This window comes from Salmo salar, chromosome 28 (assembly GCF_965601325.2).
Source record: "Salmo salar chromosome 28, fSalSal1, whole genome shotgun sequence".
NCBI classification, from domain to species: domain Eukaryota; kingdom Metazoa; phylum Chordata; class Actinopteri; order Salmoniformes; family Salmonidae; genus Salmo; species Salmo salar.
Genome location: NC_138318.1, coordinates 25,411,108 through 25,421,038, shown reverse-complemented (window position 1 = coordinate 25,421,038; position 9,931 = coordinate 25,411,108). Strand labels below are relative to the sequence as shown.

At 39.6% G+C, this 9,931-nt stretch overlaps 1 long non-coding RNA gene across 2 annotated transcripts; it reads left to right on the top strand.

Moving 5' to 3' along the window:
• The first annotated feature begins 6 nt into the window (after positions 1-6).
• LOC106589709 (uncharacterized) lies at positions 7-8,477 on the top strand. Of its 2 annotated transcripts, XR_001324888.3 has the most exons (5): positions 7-133; positions 1,760-1,806; positions 7,064-7,176; positions 7,375-7,498; positions 7,652-8,477. It is a non-coding gene; the product is annotated as an uncharacterized LOC106589709 (long non-coding RNA). The 2 variants fall into 2 exon arrangements; XR_001324889.3 differs by lacking the exon at positions 1,760-1,806 and having other exon boundaries at positions 38-133.
• Positions 8,478-9,931: the final 1,454 nt, after the last annotated feature.

The window sequence follows — 9,931 nt, the reverse complement described above, 5'->3', positions numbered from 1 at the left end:
TTCAAGGTCAAATAAAGAATAACACATTTCTGTATACAGTATACACATATAGCACTGCACAGGAAAACTGTCGATGTTTGTCCATAAAACCAGGGTCTAGTCTACTCACTGCAGTCCTTAGAAAACAAATCAGGTGAGTTTGAACAAAAATATAGGTCATAGGAAGTGTTCCTGGACTTTTACTGTGGTCAAAAAGTGTCAAATGTGCTGGTCTAGTTCCAGGTCTTTCTGCAAAGTGTTCCAAGATGGTGTAAAGGGAAACTATAACCACATGTAACTACAATCCTTTATAATTTATTTAACCAGAGGTCACACTGAGATTTTTGCTGCAAGAAAGCAGCATAAATATACTGTAGTCAAGGTTTGGCAAAACTTCCAAAATTCAATTACACAAAAAACAAAAAGGTGCAATATGCAGAAATCACTCCACCATTTCCTGGTTGCTAAAATTCTAATAGTTTGCCTAATTTCAGTTTGTGACAAAACATGCAATGTAGTGAATCATTGTACCATCTAAACCGCTGTGAAATATATTTTCAATAACCATACATATATTCCTGACAGTTTGTGCAGAAATTATTTGGTTGTGCAAACCCACAGTTTCATCAGCTCTCCGGGTTGCTGGTCTCAGACCATTATTCAGGTGAATAAGTCGACGTGTTTACAAGTGGTCGGCGGTTGTGAGGCCGGTTGGACACACTGCCAAATTCTCTAAAACGATGTTGGTAGAGAAAGGCTTATGGTACCACAAGGTTTGTGGTAGAGAAATTAACATTAAATTATCTGGCAACAGCTCTGGTAGACATTCCTGCAGTCAGAATGCCAATTGCATGCTCCCTCAAAACTTGAGACATCTATGGCATTGTGTTGTGTGACAAAACTGCACAGTTTAGAGTGGCCTTTTATTGTCCCCAGCTTCTTGATATGCCACACCTGTCTGGTGGATGGATTATCTTGGCGAAGGAGAAATGCTCACTAACAGGGATGTAAACAAATTTGAGCACAACATTTGAGAGAAATAAGCTTTTTGTACATATGGAACATTTCTGGGGATCTTTTATTTCACCTCATGAAACATGGGACCAACACAACATATTGCGTTTATATTTTTGTTCAGTGTAGTTCATTGAGCATGCCATCAGACTTCGGATACCAATGGTGAACTGCTGTAAAAAAGAAATTGCATAAAGAATTTTGAAAATACAAATTACAGCGCTCAAAAGTATCTTGTTACAACATACATTGGAGTGTAGTTCAGCCCAGCGTAATGTTAATGACAAAATACTCAGAAGAGAAATACATATTTAAAATACATCCAACAGAAATATTGCATTTAGTAAACGCATGAGACACAACAAACCATAAAACATAACAATGAACAGAAGTTAAAAAGGCGCAAAGTGCATAAAACAGCTTAAAAGAGCAGGTTTAAATACATGTGCAATTTGGGTCAGCAGCCCTCCATTCTGGGATTTAAAATCATCAATCGGAGTAAAATTATCTAATTTTAGGTCCTTCTGTAAAGTGTTCCAAGATAAGGTAAATGGAAACTATAGAGGACTTGCAGTTGACGTACGACGCCTCCTGGTGGCAATGTTGGAAGACCACATTAATTCATCCGACAACAGCTGAGTGACTACCACAAACTGCTTGATAAGGGTGCCTTAAACTAGTTGATTCATCACCATGGTCATTTTCTGCTCAGTATTTGACTGCTCCAACGAGGCAGGAAAGACAACGAGTACATTTTTTTTTACAGATTCCCTGCAACTATTGGTGACAAGGAGATAGCACGTGCTCCAGCAGGTATATTTCACTGGTCATCCCCAAAGCCAACACTTCCTTTGGCCGCCTTTCCTTCCAGTTATCTGCTGCCATGACTGGAACGAATTGCAAAAATCTCTGAAGCTGGAGTCTTATCTCCCTCTCTAACTTTAAGCATCAGCTGTCAGAGCAGCTTACTGTGGCATTGTGGCACAGATTGGCTGTGTACCTGTACACAGCCAATCTGTAAATAGCACGCGACAACTACCTCATCCCCATATTATTACTTACCCTCTTGTTCTTTTGCACTCCAGTATCTCTACTTGCACATCATCTGCACATCTATCACTCCAGTGTTGATGCTCAATTGTCATTATTTCACCTCTATGACCTATTTATTGCCTTACCTCCCTACTCTTCCACATTTGCACACACTGTACATAGATTTTTCTATTGTGTTATTAACTGTACGTTTGTTTATGTGTAACTATGTGTTATTGTTTTTGTCGCACTGCTTTGCTTTATCTTGGCCAGGTCGCAGTTGTAAATGAGAACTTGTTCTCATCTGGCCTACCTGGTTAAATAAAGGTTAAAAAATAAGTCTCAAGAACTGTCGGTAAAATGAAAAAAATACATTTTTAACCGTCAAGACCCGAATACAGACAGCCTTCAGTACAGGGTCTGCAACAATAATTGTATCACTGGTTAGTCAAATCTGATTGATTTTGAGTTTAGCAGTTATTCTAACCAGGTGTTAACAACAACATTAAATTAGCCAGCTAGATAGCTTATAGGGTAGCTATAAGTTTTGGGAAGCAATTTTTTTCACCATAAATCTGCACCTTTATAACAAAGGATTACATGCATCTATCATCACATTTGCAGCCTTATGTAAAACTACTATTCCTAATGTTGTGAGTAGATTGGATAGTCACAATTTAGGCTATTAATGAGCACATAGTGGCATATGTTTGGATGTTAAATGACCAGTATTGGCTATATCAGAGAAGTTGCTTTCCTTTGCAGCGAAAAATGTGGTCTTTTGATAAACATTGTGTCCACTTCTACTACACTTTATGACTCGAGACATTATTACTCCAATCATTTTTAATACACAGCCGACACTGCTGACAACAGATCAATGAAAACGACCTTGTCTTGAATGTAACCATGTAATCTAGGTCTATAAAAAAGGGATTCAGCTTGCAGTTGCCAAACTGAGCAATCGGGGGAGAAGGGCCTTCTTCAGGGAGGTGACCAAGAACCCGATGGTCACTCTGACAGAGCTCCAGAGTTCCTCTGTGGCGATGGATGTCCTTCTGGAAGGTTCTCCCATCTCTGCAGCACTCCACCAATTAGGCTTTTATGGTAGAGTGGCCAGATGGAAGCCACTCCTCAGTAAAAGGCACATGACAGCCCACTTGGGGCTGTCAGGGACTCTTAGACCATGAGAAACAAGGTTTTCTGGTCTTATGAAACCAATATTGAACTCTTTGGCCTGAATGCCAAGCATCACGTCTGGAGGAAACCTGACACCATCCCTACGGTGAAGCATGGTGGTGGCAGCATCATGCTGTGGGGATGTTTTTCTGCGGCAGGGACTGGGAGACTAGTCAGGATCGAGGGAATGTTAACAAATGTTAACAAACTATAGTTTTGGCAAGTCGGTTAGGACATCTACTTTGTGCATGACACAAGTCATTTTCCCAACAATTGTTTACAGACAGATTATTTCACTTATAATTCACTGTATCACAATTCCAGTGGGTCAGAATTTTACATACACTAAGTTGACTGTGCCTTTAAACAGCTTAGAAAATTCTAGAAAATGGTGTCATGCCTTTACAAGCTTCTGATAGGCTAATTGGCATCATTTGAGTCAATTGGAGGTGTACCTGTGGATGTATTTCAAGGCCTACCTTCAAACTCAGTGCCTATTTGCTTGACATAATGTAAAATCAAAAGAACTCAGCCAAGACCTCAGAAAACAAATTGTAGACCTCCTCAAGTCTGGTTCATCCTTGGGAGCAATTTCCAAATGCCTGAAGGTACCACGTTCATCTGTACAAACAATAGTACGAAAGTATAAACACCATGGGACCAAGAAGCCTTCATACCGCTCAGGAACGAGACGTGTTCTGTCTCCTAGAGATGAACATACTTTGGTGCGAAAAGTGCAAATCAATCCCAGAACAACAGCAAAGGACCTTGTGAAGATGCTGGAGGAAACAGGTGCAAAAGTATCTATATCCACAGTAAAACAAGTCCTATATCAACATAACCTGAAAGGCTGCTCAGCAAGGAAGAAGCCACTGCTCCAAAACTGCCATAAAAAAGCCAGACTACGGTTTGCAACTGCACATGGGGACAAAGATCATACTTTTTGGAGAAATGTCCTCTGGTCTGATGAAACAAAAATAGAACCGTTTGGCCATAATGACCATCGTTATGTTTGGAGGAAAAAGGGGGAGGCTTGCAATCCGATGAACACCATCCCAACCGTGAAGCACGGAGGTGGCAGCATCATGCTGTGGGGGTGCTTTGCTGCAGGAGGGACTGGTGCACTTCACCAAATAGATGGTATCATGAGGGAGGAAAATTATGTGGATATATTGAAGCAACATCTCAAGACATCAGTCAGGAAGTTTAAGCTTGGTCGCAAATGGGTCTTCCAAATGGACAATGACCCTAAGCATACTTCCTAAGTTGTGGCAAAATGGCTTAAGGACAACAAAGTCAAGGTATTGGAGTGGCCATCACAAAGCCCTGACCTCAATCCCATAGAAAATTTGTGGGCAGAACTTAAAAATTGTGTGCAAGCAAGGAGGCCTACAAACCTGACTCAGTTACACCAGCTCTGTCAGAAGGAATGGGTCAAAATTCACCCAACTTATTGTGGGAAGCTTGTGGAAGGCTATCTGAAATGTTTGACCCAAATTAAACAATTTAAAGGCAACGCTATTAAATACTAATTGAGTGTATGTAAACTTCTGACCCACTGGGAATGTGATGAAAGAAATAAATCATTCTCTCTACTATTATTCTGACATTTCACATTCTTAAAATAAAGTGGTGATCCTAACTGACCTAAGACAGGGACATTTTACTTGGATTAAATGTCAGGAATTCTGAAAAACTGAGTTTAAATGTTTTTGGCTAAGGTGTATGTAAACTTCCAACTTCAACTGTATGTCAGAGTGACCATCGGGTTCTTGGTCACCTCCCTGACCAAGGCCCTTCTCCCCCGATTGATCAGTTTGACTGGGCGGGAAGAGTCTTGGTGGTTCCAAACTTAAGAATGATGGAGGCCACTGTGTTCTTGGGGACCTTCAATGCTGCAAAAACGTTTTGCTATCCTTCCCCAGATCTACGCCTCGTCACAATACTGTCTCGGCGCTCTACGGACAGTTCCTTCGATCTCATTGCTTGGTTTTAGCTCTGACATGCACTGTCAAATATGGGACCTTTATATAGACAGGTGTGTGTCTTTCTAAATCATGTCCAATCAAATGAATTTGCCGCAGCTGAACTCCAATCAAGTTGTAGAAACATCTCAACGATGATCAATTGATACAGGATGCACCTGAGCTCAATTTTGAGTCTCATAGCAAAGAGTCTGAATACTTATGTAAATGTTTAATTTGCAAACATTTCTAAAAACAAGTTTTTGCTTTGTCATTATGGGGTATTGTGTAAAGATTTATGAGGATCATTATTTAATGAATCAATTTTAGAATAAGGATGTAATGTAACAAATGTGGAAAAGTCTGAATACTTTCAGAATGCACTGCATATGAATGGGTAATCCGGGATCCTTGGGATGTCCCTGTATTAGTAATGTACATGATAAATGACAAATGTTTGTCTATAAATTAACTATGATTCATATTTGTTCATATCTCAGTGACATTTGAATAAAATTTGGTTTTTAAAACATTTTACAAGGTCAAATAAAGAAGACCACATTTCTGTATAGATTATTGGTTGATGTGTTTAGAAACAAAACAGATGCTGTGCGCAACTATGGGGCAAAAGGGACTGGCTTAGATTGTTAACAATGTGTAAACTATATATTCTTTACATAAATACATTTGCACAATGAACACTTGTTGTCTCTCAAATACATCATTATAGTTGTTGGTTAGCTAGGGAGCACATTTTTACCATACTAGCATAGACATGACATCAGTCAAAACACCTCAAAACAAGACATAGTATCAATAGACTACCACAGTATCATAATACCCATAAAACCTAGTGGTCAAACACGGAAATGGTTCCAATCAGTTTTCCACCATTCATTTTATCCATTGTGGATTTTAGAAACACCTCAAATAAGGGCTGTGTTTCATATAGGCTTACCCTGGCATGATGTTTTGATAACCATGTAAATCTCTCTCGGACAAGGTGACTTTTCAATATATTCGCCAGTATTCCCCGCCACCCCCCACCCACACAAAAAAATGCTAATTATCTGCTAATGTGGCGATCATATAGAACTACAAATGCCTGTCTCAAGATTCACGTCAATCACCAGCGCCTTGATGATCTGGACGAGATTGTCGAATCAAGGCAATGTCCAAATTTGAGATTTTTGGTTCAAACCGGTGTATCTTTGTGATGCAGAGTAGGTGAACGGATGATCTCCGCATGTGTGATTCCCACCCTGATGCATGGAGGAGGAGGTGTAAGGGTGCTTTGCTGGTGACACTGTCAGTGATTTATTTAGAATTCAAGGCACACTTAACCAGCATGGCTACAACGGTATTCTGCAACGATACTCCATCCCATCTGATTTGGGCTTAGTGGGACAATCATTTGTTTTTAACAAGACAATGACCCATCACACCTCCAGGCTGTGTAAGGGCTATTTGACCAAGAAGGAGAGTGATGGACTGCTGCATCAGATGACCTAGCTTCCACAATCACCCAACCTCAACCCAATTGAGATGGTTTGAGATGAGTTGGACCGCAGAGTAAAGGAAAAGCATCCAACAAGTGCACATCATATGTAGGAAGTTCTTCAAGACTGTTGGAAAAGCATTTCAAGTGAAGCTGGTTGTAGAAAATGCCAAGAGTGCAAAGCTGGCATCAATGGAAAGGGTGGCTACTTTGAAGAATCTAAAATCTAATTTGATTTAACACTTTTTTTGGTTAATACATGATTCCATATGTGTTATTTCATAGTTTTGATGTCTTCACTATTATTCTACAATGTAAAGAAAAACGCTTGAATAAGTAGTTGGGTCCAAACTTTTGACTGGTACTGTATAACACATGCTCCACTCTCAATTTAAAGTTGAACTTCTTGACTGATGCCGTGGCCATGGCTGCTAAGATGGAGGGAGCAGCTGCGAACCAGAAGACTCCAGCCAAGGCAGCACTGGTCCACACCCAATACTACTCTGTCAGGTGAGTAGTATTGGTTGGTACTGTATGTGCCGTTTAGGTTCATCTCCATGTGTAGGCTGTTGTACTGGCCTGTGTGGTAGTCTTTCAAATGTGGAGTAGTTTGTTGCATCTTACTGCTTAGTTTATCATTTATGTCCACTTTGAAGTCAATCTAAGCCACATTGTTAACTTCCTTCATTTTGTACTTGACCTTTATAGATGCAGACCCGAAGACATTCAAGTACAACTTTGAGAGCAAGCATCCCAAGTCTCCAGTGGCCCCAGTACTGGTTGATGTGCAGGCCTAAGGGACCACACACACTCAAATGGACCTACAGCTGGGGTAAGATTCTTCCATCATTCACACGCAGTAGACATAGTGTAAACCACCATGTTGTAAACAAAATGCTGTCCTCAATGCTTAAATTGTATTGTCTATGGCTCAATTTGTGGAAATGCTGTGATCGCTAATAGTCTTTAATGTTGTGATTCCCAGACACACGATGACCACGATTTAAATACTGCAACTGAGATGGAATGACGTCAAAGGACACACGCTGAGACCCCGAGTATGACTGGACATGGGCCAGATATTTACGACTACGACCTGAAAGGGGTGCAGAAGCACACCAGCACCCCATTTTATGTTTATTCCATGGCCAACCATCTCTCTAGCTACCCCTTATTCCACACTATGCCTTTTATGCTCCATGGTCCCTCAACTTCGGACACTTTATAACTATCCATCTTATCTCCATAAACCTACCCTACTTTCACCCATTTTCCCTATGCTGCTTCCTTCACCTGTTCTTCTCCGGATTTCATAACATCTACTCAGTAACCCGTTTAAAAGTATTGTGGTGTACTGTTCTTGCTCCCTTTTTTTCGACAAAATGGGTGTTGATATAGCTGCATTTAGGCATAGCTTCCTTGTTTTGAGTCTAAGTGTTTCTCATTCTGCTGGAGTTGACCTTGTATTTCATATAAAACCTACCTTACGCATCCATTTTCTATTTGTAACTCTCCCACTGAAATTACAATATGCTGTTTTGCATTTTGTGTTATTTGTTGCTGGAAGAATCTGTGTGCTCTTGGACAGTAATAATAGTTTATATGGTGCTCTTCAATGTTCCAGGTTTGTGGCATTGATGAATAAATAATTTAATGTTTACTTATTCAGATGTTTATATGTTATGTATAAAAGGCATGTGTATGCATTGTTTACTATTTTGATTTATTTAAAACAAGCTAATTGTTGGCGTTCATTTGATTGATGTGTGACTAGGTGTATTCTTGTCAAGTAAATATGCTTATTCATTCATGATTATGGTTATATTCTGCAATGAAGTTAATTTGCCATGAATCTGTAACGAATATGTCAAACAAGTTAGTTCTGAATTGATTTAATACAGCAGTGCATTCGAACACCATGAATTGGAATAGATTTCACCTTGTTCATATAGTTGGCAGAAATGATAATGTCACAGATATAGCCGTGTTGAAGTGACCAAATCGCAGGCGGGATGTGAATACTCATCTTTTAATGGTAAAGAATCAAGCAAACACGGAAAAACAATAAAGACTCAAGACATGCTAACAGGCTATACTTACAAAAATAGCAGTGCTAACAAAACTACCCACAAACAACAAGACCAAACACACCCTAATATATAGGACTCCCAATCAAAGGCAACTAGAAAACACCTGCCTTCAATTGAGAGTCCATACCCCAATTAACTAACATAGAAACAGTACAGATAGAAAACCCATAGAAACACAAACATAGAAAATAAACCCAAAACCCCGGAATACATAAACTAACTACCCTCTGCCACGTCCTGACCAAACTACAATAACAAATAATCCTCTATACTGGTCAGGACGTGACAGATAAGCGATTAAATAAAAACCTCCACTGGCTGAAGGAGAAGAGGCTTCTGGAAAAGTAAGAGTATGTTGCCCATTATATCATCTAGGTAGGTTGCTAGCTATATAGCTTCTTTGGAAAAAAATGAGCCTAGTATTATTCATGGCACATTATACATATCTGATTGCTACTAGGATATTCTGTAAATGACCAAATGCACAAGACAACAAATTAGTTCAATAAAATATGGAACAGTAATCAAAAATGTTTGATACATCTTTCATTTTGGATCAAAGTAGCTAGTACCTAGCTGGCAGACATCAAAGATGTCAGCAAGAGATAACGTGCAGGAGCTTGCAAAGATTTGTCGTTTTGCATGTCTACTTTGATGCTAATTAGCATTTTCGAATATGAGAGTAAATAGAGGCGAATATAATCACGCCAGGGTAAGCCTACACGAAACATAGCCCTTATTTGAAGTGTTTTTAAAATCCCAAATTGATAAAATGAATGGTGGAAAAACGATTGGAACTATTTCGGTGTTTGACCGCTAGGTTTTATGGGTATTATGGCGTGTCCACTGTGGGGCTCAATAATAAGATACAACAAACTGAAGCGAGCAACCTACAATTCACAACATGGCATCTTATTTTCATTGTTGCTAGCTATCTGACCATTCAGAATCATAACAACGCATGCCTTTCGGCCACATTGATGCCCATGCATCATTTTTGTGAAGTTGTCAGCCAACCCGTCTATACTTAAGCTATAAGGCACGAGGGGGTGTGGATATTGGCCATATATCACAAACCCATGAGGTGCCTTATTGCTATTATAAGCTGATTACCAATTAAATTAGAACAGTAAAAAAATGTTTCTTAAACTGTGGTATACGGTCTGATATACCAG